At 45.1% G+C, this 20,524-nt stretch overlaps 1 protein-coding gene across 2 annotated transcripts in view; it reads right to left on the minus strand.

The window, feature by feature from the left end:
* LOC135240573 (E3 ubiquitin-protein ligase Midline-1) overlaps positions 1-20,524 on the minus strand; it is a 109,701-nt gene that overhangs the window by 85,913 nt on the left and 3,264 nt on the right. Inside the window, exon 2 of one of the 2 annotated variants that reach the window (XM_064310200.1) lies at positions 14,733-14,833. The exons of the other annotated variant lie outside the window; for it this stretch is intronic. The gene's annotated coding sequence lies outside the window, so the exon portion shown is untranslated. The remainder of the gene's footprint in view (positions 1-14,732; positions 14,834-20,524) is intronic. 2 annotated transcript variants of the gene reach the window in all.

Raw genomic sequence — 20,524 nt, forward strand, 5'->3', positions numbered from 1 at the left:
GCTTGTCAAATTTCCATTAGGGTCACGTCATTGCGGCTACAAATCCTTCTTAAAATCGAACTCTCAGCCGCACTAATTGCATTCAACAGCGGCAGATTACTGTAATTGTTAGTAGACAACAGAACAGAGAGAGTGGCAGTAATGGAGAGGAACAGTGGCTCATGCTCAGGCTGGGGGCAGAGGGATGTTGGGGGGCTGGGGGAGGGGGGCTGGGGGGTGTGGGGGGCTGGGGGAGGGGGGTGGAGGGGGTGTTGGGGGGCTGGGGGGAGGAGGGGCGAGCAGGGGTGTTGGGGGGGCTGGGGGGGCGAGTGATGGGGAAATAATTTGCACGTTATGCTCAGTTTCACCGCAGCCCGTAACCGCGGCCCGTAACCGCGGCCCGTAACCGCGGCCCGTAACCGCGGCCTGTAACCACAGACTGCTGTTCCTCCGGTTTTCCCGGAGAAATGTCTCCTCCTTTTGTCGGGCTGTGGCTAAACACTTCCGCCTGCTCGGCTCCGCAGGGAGGGGGGGGGTGCATAATTATTGCCATGCCTTACATGGGGTTTTTTTTTTTTTGGGTTGAATTACGCACAACAGAACACTATTAAACAGGCTTGATTATGAATAATGAAGCCAAATTACAGTGTAATGCAATAACAGCTTATTTTATATCCAACACATTATCCGCCAGTTAGCCCAGCGGCACAGATGACAGGTTGCTGGGATCAGCGAAGGCAAAGGTAATCAATAATTATGGGATTCCAGCCCCACAACCGTCAGGGTGAGGAAGAGATCAATTGTTTGGGGTTTCCGATGTTGAGTGTTTGTACTGCGGGTCAGTGTGGCCACTCTTATTCAGCAAAATGAAGGTATCCAGAGACTCGGGATTTAGCTGTGGTCCAATAAATATGGAATGGAAAAGGACAGATTAGCTTCCAGAGAAGCAGAGGAGGTCTGGTGGTAATGCAGGGCAGGACCCAGCTGGCCCGATAGCCAGTCGTGGCAAAAAAAATAGGGAAAACCGGACCATAAAATCCATAATAGGAAAATAAAAAGAAGCTGCTACTTAAAAATGCCACAACCTGTAGGTCATCACCACTTGGCACAAGAAGCGCATATTTTAATGAAGACAGAAGCTCCGCGCAAATTATCAGTGCTGTGATTGTGTTGTTTTAAAGGGTTCACCACAGAGTCCTGCAGCTTTTCCATGGAATATACCGCACTCAAAAATAAAATAAAAAACTTAAATCTGTTGCAAGAGAGAATCATATTTTGCATGCTTCACATTGTTTTTCATTTACTTCATGGGTCCAACACTAAGGACATCTTATAGTATAACATGAAATGACTTTGTGATTTCAGAACCGATAGCCTTACTTACAGTAATCCACATGTTACATGTTTGGCTCTTTATGTTATTTATATAGGTATGTTTGAAATGAGTATATCTCCTAACATTAATGCTGCCAAGTTGTGGCACCGTTTTTTTATGAAGTGGCAGAAGAGGAAGGATAAAGAATAACATAACAGGTTATCCCGTGTTTTTGGCATCTCAAGCAAAGCTTTGCGAGTTTCCCACAAAGGCCCAGTTACAGAATGCCAAATGAAATGCAAGCAATTAAAAAAAAGAATAAAATGATTAATGATTAAATTACATTCTTTTTTTGGAACTCCACTATGTTCTGGATCTGCTGAACCTGAATTTCTCTGAATTGTGTATCCATCCTGATCTGAAGAATAAATTTTATGTACTGCCATAATTCTCTGTTTTGAAACACAACCACATACAGTATGCATCACTTCATGTATAAATACAGCCCATGCCGACTGCATTGTATATGAAACTACTGTACATATGCTATGTATACATGCAGTAAAGCACTACTGTGTACAGCAGCTGTGAAAATATTTAACAGCACATGCATGTGAAATATGCTATGGGTTAATACAACACACAGCAATGCAGTGGGTAAATATGGCTAAATAAGCATGTACATGCACACACACACACATGCATGCACACACAAACACACACACAAACAAATGCATGCACACACGTACACACACGCAAACACACACAAAAACAAATGCAAGCACACACACACACACACACACACACACACACACAAACAACGCAAGCACACACACACACACACACACAAACAACGCAAGCACACACACACTTTCAGCCACTAAGGAAATTAACAAAGCAAAGCCAGGCCAAGACCGTAAAAAAATTTTAAAAAAATAAATAAACTCCTTCAGCATATTTTCCCAAGCGGGAAATCACAGAGCGATCGGCACTCGCCCACAGCAAGACACCCCGACTCTCGAGTCCGGACAGCGCACTCTCCTCACCCCAGAGACGGAAGCCAAACGCCTGTCATAACACTGACTCAACATCACCACTCCTAATACTGTCGGGCTCAGCCAATATGTTTACGTGTTCCAGATTAAAGAGAGCCAGCAAAGAAAGCGGGAATGATAAAGGTGGCGTTCTCACTCCAAAGTTTTCCATCTCAGCGCTGATTTAATACGCACACGAGGGATGTGCATGGGAGAACCTCCAACTCAAACCAAACAGCGCGTTTCGGAAGAAGGTGCTGCTTATCGTGTAAACGGTTCTGAAGACATGAAACTGGGTCATGTACAAATAATCCTTTTTTTTTTATTAACATGCTATTGGGTTCACTCACAGACAGCTCGTCTTCACAAATTATAGCAAGAAGCCATCGTTATAAATAAGGGTACCGAGGAAAAGAACGTTTGGCACCGTCTGCAAAATCACTGCCTTTCCCAGCGAATGAGGACATAATGCTGATGCCAGACTCCTGTTGAACTTCCTGCAGATTTGTTCTCTCCTTTACTCCTCAGAGAGCGACCGGGCGCAGTATCCCACTGTACTAAGTACAGAACTAATACCCTGGTACAGTGACAACTACCCTCACTGGACTAAGTACAGAACTAATACCCTCATGCAGTGGCAGGTACCCTCACTGTACTAAGTACAGAACTAATACCCTGGTACAGTGACAACTACCCTCACTGGACTAAGTGCAGAACTAATACCCTGGTACAGTGGCAACTACCTTCACTGGACTAAGTACAGGACTTAGTACACAGGTGCAGTGACAACAACCCAAATTGTACTGAGTACAGAACTAATACCCTGGTGCAGTGACAACAACCCTCATTGTACTAAGTACAGAACTAATACCCTGGTACAGTGACAGATAGCCTCACTGGACTAAGTACAGAACTAATACCCTCATGCAGTGGCAGGTAACCTCACTGGACTAAGTACAGGACTAAGACCCTGGTACAGTGACAACTACCTTCACTGGACTAAGTACAGAACTAATACCCTGGTGCAGTGACAGACCTCATGACTAGTACAGAACTAATACCCTTGCAGTGCAACCTCATTACTAAGTACAGAACTAATACCTGGTGCAGTGACAGATACCCTCACTGGACTAAGTACAGAACTAATACCCTCATGCAGTGGCAGGTACCTCACTGACTAAGTACAGAACTAATACCCTGGTCAGTGACAGTACCCTCACTGGACTAAGTACAGAACTAATACCCTCATGCAGTGGCAGGTACCCTCACTGTACTAAGTACAGAACTAATACCCTCATGCAGTGACAGGTACCCTCACTGGACTAAGTACAGAACTAATACCCTCATGCAGTGGCAGGTACCCTCACTGTACTAAGTACAGAACTAATACCCTGGTGCAGTGACAGGTACCCTCACTGGACTAAGTACAGAACTAATACCCTCATGCAGTGGCAGGTACCCTCACTGTACTAAGTACAGAACTAATACCCTGGTGCAGTGACAGGTACCCTCACTGGACTAAGTACAGAACTAATACCCTGGTGCAGTGACAGGTACCCTCACTGGACTAAGTACAGAACTAATACCCTGGTGCAATGAAAGGTCCCTTCCATAGGTCATGCAGCGCTTCAACCAAAGCGCACACGCGTGCTAACGGGCTTGGCACGGGCGATGCCAAGATGGATGCCTCTGGATCAGCGATAATCCTCTGAGAAACAGAACAGATCACACCCTTACGATGCCCTGGCAAACTTCCAGAAGCCCAAAGTGTAAAAAAGAGGTCGCAAAAAAAATATATCCTCTAGTGCCAACAAACATTTTATTTCAAAGCACCGCTTTTAGCAGTGAAGTTGTGTATAATTACCAAACAGTTCTGAAACGACAGTTCTTAAATACGGGTTTGGAAAGTTTAAGGCCTTCAGTGAAGACTAAACTCTAAACCCTCCGCTAAGGTTTCCTTGGAAACGAGGGAACGAATGCAGAGGCTGTCCGTGCACTGTAAGGACACACCTGGGGTGGGGGGGGGGGGATGTGATGCTTGGATTAACACCCATCCCCCGACACTCCGGGAGGTGTGTCAGACATGAGACAGAGGCACACGGAGAGGTATTCCAGGTCACACGCAGTATCCGCGGAAACCGCGGAAACCGTGGAACCGGAACGCCGCCGCCGCCCGGGTCGCTTCTCGCTAAGCTCCACCCGTCATCGCCGTCACGCATAATCAGCGCCTGCGAGCGCTAACGCTGGCTAGCAGCGGGGGGCAGAGGCGAGAGAGAGAGAGCCTTCCTCAGGAACAGCTGCTGTGAGTCACGCCGGAGGAACGCGAGGAACATGGCGAACGTGGACTGGCAGTGGGGTAAACACAACATGGAGGCCAGCGGCGTTCTCTCTCTCTGAGTGACTGCACAGACCCCCCCGATGTGCCTCACGGGCCAAACAAAACAACGTTGTGAAGTCACCAGTCCTGCCGTCGGCTATCCTGCAGCAAATTAAACCGCATTAAGATCTCTCAAGTAAACGCTCCTCGCTGCTTGAATTGCCCACACCTTCACTCCATTACTACCCCAGCGGTGGGATCTACGGGCTTATTGGCCGTGACCGCTAGCCAATGGGACGCTCAGCAGCAGCAGCAGAGCGGAAAGTTCGCACCCCTGAGCCCCGCTTTCCTCTCGTATAAACCGAATAAATCGAATCGCAGGCCGGGGTCCAAAGGCACAGAGACGGCCGTCATGCCGCACCGCTGCCACACCGCGGGACAGACTGCATTACATTACATTACACTACACTACATTAAATTACACTACATTACACTGCATGACATTACACTACATTACATTACATTGCATTACATTACACTGCATTACATTACACTACACTACACTACATTACACTACACTGCATTAAATTACACTACATTACACTGCATGACATTACATTACATTACACTACATTACATTACACTGCATTACATTACACTGCATTACATTACACTATATTACATTACACTGCATTACATTACACTACACTACACTACATTACACTACACTGCATTAAATTACACTACATTACACTGCATGACATTACATTACATTACACTACATTACATTACACTATATTACATTACACTACATTACATTACACTATATTACATTACACTGCATTACATTACACTACACTACACTACATTACACTACACTGCATTAAATTACACTACATTACACTGCATGACATTACATTACATTACACTACATTACATTACACTATATTACATTACACTGCATTACATTACACTACACTACACTACATTACACTACACTGCATTAAATTACACTACATTACACTACATTACATTACACTACATTACATTACACTGCATTACATTACACTGCATTACATTACACTACAGTACACTACACTGCATTACATTACACTACATTACACTACACTGCATGACATTACACTACATTACATTACATTACACTACATTACACTACACTGCATTACACTATATTACACTACACTGCGTTACATTTTATTACAGGCATTTAGCAGACAGATGCTCTTATCCAGAGCAACTTACAGAGTGACTTTTTGCATAGCATTTTACACTGCATCAATTTATACAGCTGGATACCTACTGAAGCAATGCAGGTTAAGTACCTTGCTCAAGGGAATTGAACCGGTGACCTTTAGGTTACAAGACCAACTGCTTACCCATTTTACTACACAGCTGCCAATAACTGCGGCCCTATAAACGTGAAAGCGGATTGGTTCTGCTTATTTGAGGGCAGCGCTACGAGTCACTCTTGCGCCGATGGAAAAAGCACATCTAATTGGCCATGGCGGCGTAAGGATTTCTCTTTGTTTTCTGCCGATTAGCGCCTGGCTACTCTGAGCAGACCAGCCACTGCACACTTCATTACCTAAGAAACGGACCCATGAAAGGCTCAGACTCCAGTCCACACACATTTTACCCTCCCACAGAGTCTGGAGAACTAGGTCCTGGGCCTAAACTTGACACACACACCCCCCACCCCCCATCTTCACCGTACATTACATTACATTACAGGCATTTAGCAGACGCTCTTATCCAGACTTTTACATAGCATTTTTTTTTTACATTGTATCCATTTATACAGCTGGATATATACTGAAGCAATGCAGGTTAAGTACCTTGCTCAAGGGTACAACGGCAGTGTCCTACCCAGGAATCGAACCTGTGACCTTTTGGTTACAAGCCCAGTTCCTTACCCACTGTGCTACACTGTGCTACAGGTGCACGCTGTACCTCAGTGAAAGGGGGCGCACTCCCGTGCCCCATGGCCGAATCTGTATGCACCACTTAGGGAAGCGCGGCCCGCTAACACATTAGCGTCTCTGTAAGGACTGCATTGTGTCCCAGCTCCTCCGCTGACCAGGATCGGGCAGATGCCGAATGCGCGTGCGTTTGAGTGTATTATCAGGACAATGCCTGGGCCAGGATTACAAACAGTCCCCGGCAGTGAAGCAATTACAGAGGCGAAGTGGTTTTTGAATACATCAGAGAGAAATAAATTATTACAAAATGCCCATCAAAGCAAAAGAAAAGAATAAGCGTGGCCAAAGAGCTCTTTGAAACTAAATGGATTAAAGACACTTAGCCTATTTATTCATTTTGTATCAGCGATGAAGAGGCTTTGCTTCGTGACTCTAATATTGCAGATATACACTTAACAGTTACTTTGTAAAAGCTTCACAAGGGGGAAAGGCTATAAATATTCTTGCAATTACATCCAGTGCCAAAGAAAATACAAAAGGATAGTGAGGCAAGAGATGGAAAAGTACTTAAACAATAAATTTAAGACACTGGCGACAGCCTTCAATGCCACATATATTCATGAGCGCTCAAAGAAAAGATTTTAAAGATTTTACGAACCACTACCAAGTCTGTTTATGCAATTTATAAACACAGAAGAGAATCTGGTTATTGGACACGTCAGTGTAATGCCAGTAGAAAAACAGAGACTATGAGGATCCAGAATGCTATATGTTTACGTTTCATAAGATGCATTCTTGGATGACTAAGTCTAGAGCAGCCTTTTGCCCAGCACAACATGTACCCTGCATGTCTGCTATCGAGATCAGAACTTGTTTCTGGGGGCAAAAAACTGTATAATAATACGGGATAAGAAAAATTTGTTTTGTGGCTGATGATCAAGATGAAGTCACCTGACTTGTTTGTGAGAGCTACAAAGTAATTTTTGTTTTTGGACGAGGTCTTCAGTAGCGCTTGGCGACAGACGCGACTAATTTACAGAGATTGTAGTCATGAGGGGGATGTCAAACGCAATCAATTTGCTCTGAATGGAACTACAAACAGGAAATCGGCTCTTATGGGAAATGTAGTCTTAGATGTCGAGTTTATGTCTTCATTCAAAACTTCAGTTAAGAGAGCCATGTTTCACCTTACTACAGTAGGTAAAACAGAGTTTAGTGAAGTTCATAACTCCCTGGATGCATTTCATTACAATTAACTTAATGGCACAAAGATTGAAAACAAACAAAAAAAACAAAAAAAAAAAAGATGGGCCAAAACTGGCATTGAGGCAACACCAGAAAATTAATAATAAACAGAAAGAGCCAGGAGAGTAATGTGAAATAAAGCAAGGCATTCCCTCACAGTTCTGAGATGGCAGTTTCCACCAGCCTCTTCAGGGTTATTCATTTGTTTTGAAATGTACAATTATGTCATTTACTTCCCGCCTGCCTGTTCGTCATTTATCTTATGGAATTACACAGCACTACGGTCTTATACTGAGGCCGGCATTGTTGTAAACTGCCCAGTGAGCGCCAGAGCTAAAGTGCCAGACTAAATTGGCGGTTTGTCTAGTCAACTGCCAACTGCCGCCCGTGGTGTTCTGTTTGCAATTTTTAATGCCGAGCCCCCTGGCACCACCGGTGACTAAACTGTCAATCCAATTTTTATGAATACTGGAGCTTCTTTTTTTTTTTTTTTTTTAAGCCTTCGGGCAATGAAAAATTTGCCATTAAATGTGCGGTTGACAACAACGTGCTGCCCAACCTTGCCTAAAATGGCGGTATGCTGTCAAAACCTGCGGCAGATTTAGTGCTAATCCGACATATTGCTAAATTTGTCCTGCGCAACATTCGCTTGTACCTCAACGATGAGCCACTGTTGCTCAACGACTTAATTATGGATAAGAATCTGGACCTTCTTTTTGTTTTCTCCTTTCCCCTCAGTTCTGGTGAGCAGGCCGGTGAAACCGCCGGAATCGGACAGCTGTTTCTGGTTACCCTGCTCCGTTCGGTAATCCCCCTGTCGGTTGGTTCGGGGAGCGGAGGTCTCGCTGTTGCGCAAAAAAACTTAATCACCCTAAATTAATTAAGTCCTTCATCTGCGATCGCTTTTTGGAGGTCGTGCCTCGAGACGGGCGAAGCCAAGCGCCGTCGTGTACTCGTTTATCCTCGTTTGCTGAACTCCTCCAAAAAGCCGCGTTCTACACGTTCACCAGAACCGCGCGGATTTATCGCCGTCTTTTACGAGCCGTTCGCCGTTACTCCTCTACGTGGAGGTTTTAATATTCGCGGAGGAACGGACGTGGGGAGCGGCACGTCCTGCCGAAGAACCTCTCCTCGACGCGCAGCCACGCTTACGCGCGGGGTCTGGAGAACAGGCCATCTGCAGCCTACCTGCGGCAGCTGTGTGCGCGACGTGCGATCGGCCAATGAGACGACAGCAGAGCTCAGCTGGAGAACCGCACCACGGCGGATAGGCCATCTGGTGGCAGGCTGCTCGGAGGACGCGCGTGTTAGCCTGCAATCTGTACACGTCCGTTCCAGCTTCATCTCTGCCTCGTCTCGCAAATCCCTGATGGATGTGGCGTAACAACACCTGCAGCAGGTCAGATGTCCTGCCCTGACCCGTACCCCCCGCCCCCACCAAACTCCACCCCCACCCCCACCCCCGGTCCGTGACTGGGCCTGTCACTTCTCCCACTCTCAGAGGTTTTCGAGACCCGGACTGATACGGTGTTCGATATCATCTGGTCTGGAGGTAAACGGCGAGCACTAGGTATCTTTAGTGGTACAAAAATGGTGAGCATTGTTGGGCTGAATGGCCTGTTCTCATGTCAAGTTATAAGTTTAAGATGCTATGCAATGCTATGCTATGCTATGCTATACTATGTTATGCTATGTTATGTTATGCTATGATATGCTATGCTATGCTATGTTATGTATGGCCTTGCATGGCTTGTCTCAGTATAAAAATGAACTTCTGATAAATCACGTTTCTACTGCAACTGAACCTTTGTCCTTTTCTCAACTTTCCCCGGTTCACTGCTAAAATAAGTTTTAAGTTTTTAAAAATCTACTTTTGAGGCTTGATGGTGTCCTGTACATCTGCATAAATTCCGGGCATGCGGTGCAAATCACCGAAGCGGCATCTCCACATTTACCGCAGCCGATATATAGTTCACCATTAAAACGCTCTCAAAAAGCCGGGGGCTGCACTTTCAGACAGTACTGTGACCCCACCGACTTGCCCTCAAGGACTTAACTCTGACTAGCAATCAAGCTTAAGAGCCACTTTCTCCCTCGCAAACACGGTCGGCAAGCTCAGCCACCCCCTAAATATCATAAGTTCAATTTGTGTGTGAATGACACCGGAAAAATGCTGAAGGAACCCAGGGGAAAATACTGACTTTTAAAAAAAATATCCTCCTAAAACCCAGAAATACGGTTTCCTCTGGGGTACTCCGGTTTCCTCCCACAGGCCAAAGACATGCAGCTAGGGTAATTGGAGACTCTAAATTGCCCATAGATATGAGCGTGTAAGCTAATGGTGAGTGTGCGTGCCCTGCGATAGATTGGCAGCCTGTCCAGGGTGTATTTCTGCTTCCCGCCCAATGCATGCTGGGATAGGCTCCAGCACCCCCGTGACTTTGCCCAGGCTAAGGGAAGGATGGATGGACGGACCCAGCAATTCATTTTTGTCCCCCGTTAGGGACACAAATCTCTGATCTTAATGGCAAGAACCTTATATTCTACGATGACGAATCCTACACTACAAGAGACATCCAGTAAAAACAGAATGATATTTTAGAAAATATTTTCACCGTAACATGTCATCAAAGACACTTGTATTATGTCAAAAAAAAAATTATAACTTAGCTTTTTTCTGCTGGGTGTAAGAGAACATAATTAATATACTGTTATGTCCACAGACCCCAGAAAACACAAAATTTTCTCACAACGTCAGTGAAATGGTTTGTCAATGTTATAACGATGCCACAACATTGCAGTGAGAATGTTTTGTGTCAGCAGGGGCACTGTGGACGTTATCGGTACTGCACGTCCCTAGACCTCCGCAGGGTTCCCACTGCTCTGAAGACAGCAGGAGGCGAAAAGCATCTTCAGTCAGTGCTGGTCCGTCTGTCACGTGTCTTTTCTCAGAAAGGATATTATGACATGCGATTGCATCAGTGATGGAAAGCCTTATATATCCTGTGGTGTTTTCTGAGTCTGTTCAGTTCACATCTTCAGACCCTGGAGCATTCTGCTTGCTGCTTTTCGTTTTCATCCATTTTAAATAACATAAGATAACATAACAAAACGAAACATAACATAGCATAATATAACATGACATAATGACGAGAACAGGACATTCAGCCCAACAATCCTCGCCATTTCCCTGATTAAATTAGTGCTGTGATTACACAGACGAGATAGTATCTAACACCGTATCAAGCCTAGCCTTGAAAACCCCCAGAGTTTCTGCCTGTACTACGTGACCTGGCAGGCTATTCCACACATTGACTATTCTCCATGTGAAATGGCTAATGTCAACCTACAGAAAACAGCTGCGATCTCAAAATGGCTCCACGTACTTTATATTAACACGTCTGCATTAGGCAGATGCCGTTGTCCACAGAGACGTACTGCACACAGATGACATTTTTCACACACAATCCATCAAGGCAGCTGGATATTTTACTGAAGATAAGTCCCTCGCTCGAGGGTACAACAGCAGCACCCCCAGCTGGGAATCCATAACCTTTCCATCACCAAACAAGTCCCTCAGCCATAACATACACATAATAAATCATACAGTATACATTATACATCATACATTAAACAGCATTGCCTTCCACAGCTACGTTCAAGCCCTCAGGGTTAAATTATGGAATTTCATTTTATTTTTGGGGGGGGGGGGGGGGTTGGGTGCAATTCTGTCTTTGACTTATCATGCATTGTGGGGAGGGGGTTTGGAGCTTACTTCTTTGTCACTGAATCAAAAATGAGGACAGTACAAGGTACAAGGCCCTGGTACTGAGAAGCTCATATGGGTGTCTTATCAGCAGTATAGCTGGTACTCGGGAGAATGCTCATATGGGCATAAACCTAACTCTATCATGAGCAATGTAACGTAAGCACATAGGTTTTGTTCCAGTTTGTTCATGCTGCACGATACCAATTCATATGGAATTCAGCAGATCAGGTTTATTTCTTTTGTAATTTAGGCTTGCATCCTCCTCTTCCTCCTCCTCCTCCTTCTTCATCTTCTTCTTCGCCTCCTCCCCCTCCTCCGAGCCTTCACCCTCTGTGTTTCATATTTAAAGGGATCTTATGATACAGGACTTTTTACTTTAGTATGAGTCTCTTTAAAAAGTCCCCAAAGTTTTGTGGCACAGTATCATGCTAACATAAATCACACGCCATAAATATAATAAATGTATCACACTTTTTCACGAGACAAAGTATACCTTCCTCTTCCTCTGTTACGGTTTTCTGTGTTAATTATAGGATTAGTCGTTTGAAATCTTGGCCATAAATTAAGGCCATTAGGGAAAGATAGATGTAATTAAACCAACTTTTATATTCTGTTATTTATGGCTGAGTACTAAAATGTTTCTTGGGAATAATTAATACAAAGAGCCAACATAAAAACAGGAGGCTGCAAAAGCCCAAGTTGAAGTATTGCTCTGTCACTCCAACAATCCATCTGACCTCAGGTCAGCTCCCTCAGTGGAAAAACTCAAACACACTAATCAAACACATCGAGTCAACAGCCCATGTTTCTCTATAGTTTCTGTAAGGCATTAAATGTTATCCTGGATAACGGTAAAATGCTGTGAGAGAATATGCTTTTTGGGACTACTAATGCACTAATGACGAACACTTGATATAACTGGTTTGTGTATAATTTAATTCTACGTTATGAAAAACTTTGTCAGAATAATTGTGCAGCAAATACACATGGATTGTTCAATGGCTTCCCTGGTGGAACATCAACAAAAATACCTATATGCATTTAAAGGAAGGCCATTTTTTATTCTTACATACATATGATTCCTATAAGGATACTATGTTAAATTTGAAGATATTTCCCAGCATGCAACTATATGACAGAGCATGCTGAACATTTTAGCCAGAGGACGGCCCAGGAAGCAAGAAGCGAAAAGGTTCAACGGCCTACAAGCTGCACTGCATTAAACAAATATACATTTAAAAAACCTCCCATGAATTATGACTAATTCAAAACCCTCCACCCCAGCATGGATACTGTGGTATGTGCAGCACAAAGAGAGAAGAGAAAAATGTAATGTGGAAAAAAAAAATGGAAATGTTTCCCTTTCTGGCTTAGGTGCATCTTTAAAATGAGGGAGGCAGCCCACGAACCCAAAACAGGAAGCAGGGCTAAACTCGTGCGCTCATCGCAGATTCCATAAACTGCTGCGCGTGCGTTTGATCGATCGCGAGCCCCTGTGTGTCATAAAGAATGTAAAAATATACCAGAGGGGGGGGAATATATATCATTATATCCTAATCATCCGCGCGGCCGAGACCGGGGACCGCACGCTGATCGGTGAGTCCGCTCGTCAGCGGCGACGCTGTCCGAAACGCACCTCTAATTGAGCCGTTTGTCAGGACGGGCGCTCGGGTAAGAGTCATCCGACCCGGAGCACCATTTCACACTTCGGTGAGCACGGAGCCTGCTCCCCCCCCCCCCCCCCCCGCCCCCCGCCCCCGGTGGCAAACGAGGGCATCTCCCCCCCATCCACCACCCTGCAGTCACCTGTTACAGATGAGACGTGTCAGCTAACACTAGGCCTGTTTCCTCTTGGCTGAGCCCTCCGTTTTTTTTTTGTTTTTTTTTTTACCCAGACGTTCTGACAGCCAGTCAGGAGCGTGTTTGGACAGGAGCGCTCCCCCCCCCGGAACAGCCTCTCCATCTCTCATCTCCTCCCCCCCCACCCCCATTACAGGCCTCCGATTTACTCATTCATCCTGCGCTTCTGTCACTCACAGAGCAAGCTCTAGCATGGCGGCACCTCTGCAGGTAAACAACAAATCGCGTGAATATCACCCCAAAAATAAATAAATAAATAAATAAATAAATAAATTTTTAAAAAACCAGCTTGTGTCCTGAAGTGTCGGAGAAGACTTCGTTATGCGCCTGACGGTGACGTCCGATTCCTTCTCAGCGGCAGAGCTCACCGCAGGCGCGACTGCGACTGCGGCCTGGCTGCCTTACGAATCTCAGGAAAAGGGCGTCAGAGTGAGCGAGCGTACGGTTTCCTCCCCGGAACATCCTGCAGGACGGGCGCGTCGCTCTGATTTATGGCCGCGCTACGCTAGCCGCGCAAAAGGCCGACGCAACGAGAGCTGGAAAAATAAATGATAGTGCTGCCTTTCTCGAAGAGAAAATTATTTTTATTTTCTACGTACATACGAGGATCGCCGGCTGTTTTTCTGCCCCGGAGCCCCGAAGCCGTCCTGCGAAACCATCTCAAGAGTCTGACTGATGAGACACTGCGTCCGCTTTATCGCCTCAGGATCCAACAAGAGCTACTTTCCCCCAATTCGCCAAGCGCTAATGCTGGGCTAACCAATGCACTGCAGCCACCGTGGGTGTGGTGCATGCCATAGTCTTTATTTAAACTCAGTTCTTTAACTGTGGACCAAATCCATGGCACACTATTGTAAAGCAAGGAAACCAGTAAAAAGTCTAAAAAACATTTTAAAAAGCTTCAGAGGGATTTAGAAAAAGCAAGTTCTTATCTCAGCAGCTGCGATTGCTTCAAGTTGTAACCCAAAGGGGCTCAAGGGAAACGTGGAGGATTAGGTCTTATTTACACGGTACACACTGGTTCAGTCGCGGAGTGGGAATCACCGCTGAGCGCGTTCCACCCAGCGAGGTTCTCCCCAAACGGCCGCCGCTCTCGGCAGACGCGCAGACCGCGGGTACGAGCCGCGAGATCTTAAACAGGGAAATCCGCTTTAGCGCACAGCGGCAGCGCAGAGGAAAAGTGAAAATACGTCTAATCTGCGCTTCTTTGTTCCGTTATGTGCGACGTTGGTCAGTCACCTGCCCACGCCCACCCCTCCCCGCGTGTCCTTACCTGCCTCCCCATGGCCGCTGCAGGTGAGTCCTGGGGTCCTAGGAGCCGTGGAGCAGAGGGGGTCAGTGCAGCTGCAGCTGAGTGAGCATCAGACCGTACCCCTGAATTCGTACCAGGCTAAACCACTGAATGAGCATCAGACCGTACCCCTGAATTAGTACCAGACTTAACCACTGAATGAATATCAAACCCTACGCCTGAGTGCCAGACAGTACCTCTGAATGAGTATCAAACCGTAACACTGAATGAGTATCAGATCGTACCCCTGAATTAGTATCAGACCGTACCCCTGAATGAGTACCAGACTGTACCCCTGAATTAGAACCAGACCGTAGCCTGAATTAGTATCAGACTGTACCCCTGAATGAATATCAAACCCTACGCCTGAATGAGTATCAGAGCATATGCCTGAATGAGTATCAGAGCATATGCCTGAATGAGTATCTTCTGTATGCAGTGAGGATCTCTCTACTGGAGGCTGGAGGGGCGAGGTGTCTGCTGATCACTCCCCTTTCTCAGGGTCTGTGCATACCCTCTCTCTCTCCCACTCAGTCTCCGTCTCTCTCTCTCTAACTCATATACAGTGTCTCTCTCTCCTTCACACACACACACACACACACACATATGCACGCATGCACACACGGTACAGGTTTCTATCAGAGCTGGAAAGTGAAGCCTCAGTGTATGCTCACTGTGAAAGCAGGCAGTGTCGCTTACAGTCTACAGTAAACTGACTCTGACTGAGAGATGCAGATGAACGTCGGGAGCATCTGAGCAGAGGACTCAAATCCCCACAAGGCCATTTCCAGGTGTTCTCTTAAAAGTGTTCAGTAGGGACAGATACAGGAAAAGAGATCTAAAAACTTTCCCACAATTCTTCAGGGCCAAAAGTGACAAAAGCCATTGTTTTTAGAGAGGTGGAAACAGGATATGCTGGAACAGATTTGAGACCATTGAACACTGATTATAGAGTACAGGATTGGGCACAGTTCCAGGACACGGAACTTTCCAGCAGCCAATGTTCCAAAGTGCCAGATATGAAGGATTGGCACACATCTCAGGACACACAACCACCTAATATAACTGAAATTACATTTCCAAAGTAATTAAAATATCTAAATCTATGTGAAGATTACTAGATATTGCTAAAGATAAGCTACAACTCAATCTCAATAGCGTGAAATGGTTTTGGAGGGAAACAATATCCCTAGGAAGTGGCATCATCAAATTAAAACTTTGGCTCAAGAACTCTTTTTTATTTTTATTTCATTGCACTAGAGGAGGAATCTGTTATGGAGGGTGGCAGCTACATTAAATGTAATTTCTAGGGGCTGTGCTTGTGTCAGATTGTTTTCTCAGCCATGTGAGGATCAAATGGAGTGAAATTTAGCAAACCCTGTCTGCATGCCATGGAGAAGCTTTTTCAAAGGCTTTTTCAAAGGTCCTTCAGCTAGTTTTAAAATACTAAGTGAGAAAATGGATATATCAAACTAGCTAATACACAGAGCCCGCCACAATTATAACATTCATCTGATCAATATGGGACTGAATAACTGTGGGAAGACACACATTAAACATACGGAGGTGGTTTTACAGCAGGAGAAAATAGCCAACTCCTTTGTCCTGCATTGTTTTGTTCAGGGATGCACAATAGAGATGGTCGTTGTATCGGTATTGGCCAGTAATATTTTAAAACAAACGTTATCGCCATTGGCCGCCAGGCAAAGATTACGGCCAAAAACGACGACGCAACATAGATGCACCAGACAGAAAGATTAAACAATGACTGCGGCTTTTCCACTTGTGAAGCAGAGCTTCTTCTTCTTCTTGGCCAGTTTCTCTCAGAGCCATTTGCTAGCATTAGCCTTAGCCTGTGCCAAGTGCAGTGCGCTCACTAACCACTTTTCATTCCGACGCCAATGCATTATTGATCACTTCTATAAAATTAAAAACTGGAATATTTGACATCCTATCCGTTAAATTAGCCATCTGTTTTCAGTCAAACTACTGTGCGGATGGGGAGTAGAGGGGACTGATTCGGGGGTTTGATTGAAACATTTATAGATTCACGGACATTAGCATCCGTAGCAACGTCACTATTCGTTAGCTTTAATGACAGAAACATTATAAATAATGACGTCCTATTAGCCTAAGGACAGTACGTGGAGCTAATGGAGAAAAGTCTATCTGTCTTTGAATTGTTCCCCATGCACATGCAGGAGTTTGCTTTCTCTGGGAGATCTGGTTGTAATACCCAAAAACACCCTGGTTATTTTGCTCCGTGATTTTTCAATCCTGACAAACTTACTAAAGAACACTGAGAGAAAATTTTCAATTGTTTACATCACAGATTACTTATTAATATATGAATAATTCAATATAAAATGCCCATCAGAAATTACTTTGGAAGCACAGTAGAGCTGATGCACATTTAATGCAACGCAATTCTGCATAACAAAAAGTTAATTATTCATTCAAATTAACATTTGCGTTCAATCAAATTAAAATTTCATTCCAGTTTGGTCCCTGATAGACTCACATTTGCAATGGTACTGTTCAGTCAACTTCAGTAAAGCAATTTAATCCTGAATAAACTCCTGTGTATGGAATCTGGAAGCGTGATATCTAAGACAGCCCTATGTCACGAACACAGAACCTCTCAAACTGCGCCTGTCGCCTGAGGCTTCAAATGATTATGGATATAATACTACCTGACTGTGATGTGCAGGTTGCTACTGAAGACCTCTGCAGTATCTCAACCCTTTCGCGTTCACCATCAACGCTACCGTTACTGAACGTGTACAGAACCAGTGTAGTGCCCTTCTCTTATAACCTGTTCATGTACAATTATAATCTCACAGGGGTCCCGCAGTGCTCAACCAAACAACAGATAAACAACAGGGGTGACTCACTTCACATAATTTAGGGCCAGTTTCACAGACAAAGATTTAGCCTAGCCCGAGACTAAATTTGATTTTGGAATGGTTCTCCACACAAAATTAAATTTTATTTATTCTATTTAATTCAGGACTAAGCTTAATCTGTCTCTCTGAAACCGGCCCTTGGAGAATTTTCTCCTCGCCCTGGTAGAACAGAGCCCGCCGATGGGCTCAGATGTTTGCAGAGTGCAGTCCAAGAGTCCAAGTGGGAGAGGCCGGCTGAGTCCAACAGGCATTTCCAAACACCGGCCTACATCGCATAACACAAGACATGGATGTATGGGCCCTGCATTCACTTACAGAGAGTAACGCTGTGCGTCATTGAATGGAATGTTTGACTTATAGCCCACGCCCTTCAGGCTTATCCAAGGGGAGTCCTCAGGGGTCTTTACTCTCGAAAAAAATAATCATGGGCTTCAACAGTTATGTAAACAGTGATTCATTCATGACATGAAACCATGGTGTAATGCATATGTCACTGTAATTGAATATGGATCCAGAAAAAAAGTACATATTTCTCAACTGGACTATTTTTTCCATTATTAATTTCAGAATAAACCATGGTGGAAATTCAAACTTGGCTCCAGCCAGGTTTTTAAACTGGTCCAGCTGGATTGAAGCTGGTCTGGAGATGGTCAAGCTGGCAGCAAGATGGTTGAGACCGCAACCATGCTGACAAGGCACCATGGGCCAGCTTGGTACAGACAACAGACCACCACCAAATTCCAGATGGTATCCAGAAGGAGCAGAAGCTGGTTCCATCAAGACTCCATCTTAGGCTGGGAGTTGGAATGTCCACCAGGGTACAGTTACAGCTCATAGCATGGTGGGTTTTTACTAACAGAAATCACAATAATACCCTTTTTATTTTATCACATTTTTCTGTGCGGTATCTTGGGTCCTACTTTGTGAGAGAGGCACTTATATGAGCATTACAGTATTTCATATGGACTCATTTTATTAATTCCATTTGACTGATCTTGAGAAAAGCCAAGAGACTGCCCAGTGGGGACGAGTCACTGTATGAGTCAAAAGACTCAAAGTGGAAGTCTATCAGAGACCTACCCTCACTGCCCAATCTCCTGCACTCAGAACTTTCAAGCCTTCCTCCTTATAGTCCTATACCACAGAATTTTAATGTGCCAGTCACTTCTCTTCCTCCCAGTCATTGTAACACAAAGTGGATGAGAATATTTCATGTATTTTTTTCAAACCAAGATTTTCTCCACCCCAGTTTGGAAGTGTCAGACGTGCCTCTGGGGCCATCGCCATGGCGCCCAGATGCAAGCAATACTGCCAGTGAGCTCCAGTATGTGCAGTCTTTAAACAGCCGCCCCAGGCTATGAAGAGGGGCCGTGTTGAATAATGGGTAAGGAGCCGGGTCTTGTAACTGGATAGGTCACAGGTTCGATTCCCAGGTTGCACGCTGCAGTTGTGCCCTTGAGCAAGGTACTTACTACTAGGTAACAAGTTGTGTAAGTCGCTCTGGATAAGAGTGTCAGCTAAATGCCTGTAATGTAAAGTAATGCTTCTCACTGAGGACACCTGCTAACGTGGGTGGCTGTGAGGATGTGGGTGCATCGTTGGAAGGGGACAAACGCAAACAGGAAACCCGAAGAACCCTCAGCCAATCAGAGACCACCCTTTTCCAGGAAGACCAATCCAATAGTGTTCCGTTGCACAGGCTCCAGGCCACAATCCGCTAGTACCTGAGGCTAGAGCCTACAGCCAAAGGGCTAACCCTATGCGTATAGAATGATGAGTGGTCTGCTCCCAATAAGCCCGTCAGGATCCCAGAAGCCCACAGGTTTCCACAAAAACACAGAATTTTAATGGCGCACAAAATCTGAAATATTACAGGAGAAAATGTATTCATGCAAGAGGTGGTGGATTCAGCAGGGAAATTACATATCACTCCCACAGACTGTGATCATAAGGTACACTGCTAGGATCCATGTCAGTTCACATCTGTATGAATAGCCCTAATTAGCTGTGAATGAAGGCCCAGCGATGCAGACCAGCTTAATGTCTAGCGGAGGCTGTAGAAGCTGATATAACCGGTTTTTGGGGATACTCAGCATTCAAATAAAACGATGAGGCGGGAGGGGAGGGACAGAGAGATGATGGACCTGTAAGGTGGAAAAAAAAAAGCTTCAGGCTGCAGGCCTGCAACACTTTCAAAAACCAGTTTTAAACCCTGTTTTTACATTCATCCTCCATTTGGGAGTGGCTTCCGCAACGTTATCTGGCAATCTGGGGGAATTTCAGACAAGCATACAGTACATTACATTAAGGGCATTTAGCAGAAGCTCTTATCCAGAGCAACATACACAATGTTTTGCATGTTTACATGGTATCCATTTCATACAGTTGGACATATACTGAAGCAATTCATGTTAGGCACCCTGCTCAAGGGTACAATGGCAGTGTCCTATCTGGGAATCGAACCTGCAACCTGTAGAGCTTTAGGATACAAGCCCAGGTCTTCAAGCATTATACAGTGCTGCCGCTTCTTTTCATTGTTCAGTCTGAGCTGCGCAGTCGGTCCTTTGGAGGACTACACTTCCTGCGCAGCTGACAGGCCGACCGCGAGGGCTGAACTGCAGAAAATGCCTGGCAACAGGTTTTAAATGCAACCGACGCATCAGAACGTGAGTGACAAGAATTCCAATTCCATAGGAAAAAAAAAAACCTCTTAAACTTAAAGACCTTGCGCAATCACCAACGGGGGTGACTCGGTGGTTTTCTAAGAGGCTCTAGCGCTAATCACGTTGTGAATTCATTTTCAACATGCTTCTCAGACTTGCCGTTTAAGAGGACTCACAGCAAAACAAGCCTCATGACTGAATTAGG

Source organism: Anguilla rostrata, chromosome 15 (genome assembly GCF_018555375.3).
Source record: "Anguilla rostrata isolate EN2019 chromosome 15, ASM1855537v3, whole genome shotgun sequence".
Taxonomy (NCBI): Eukaryota; Metazoa; Chordata; class Actinopteri; order Anguilliformes; family Anguillidae; genus Anguilla; species Anguilla rostrata.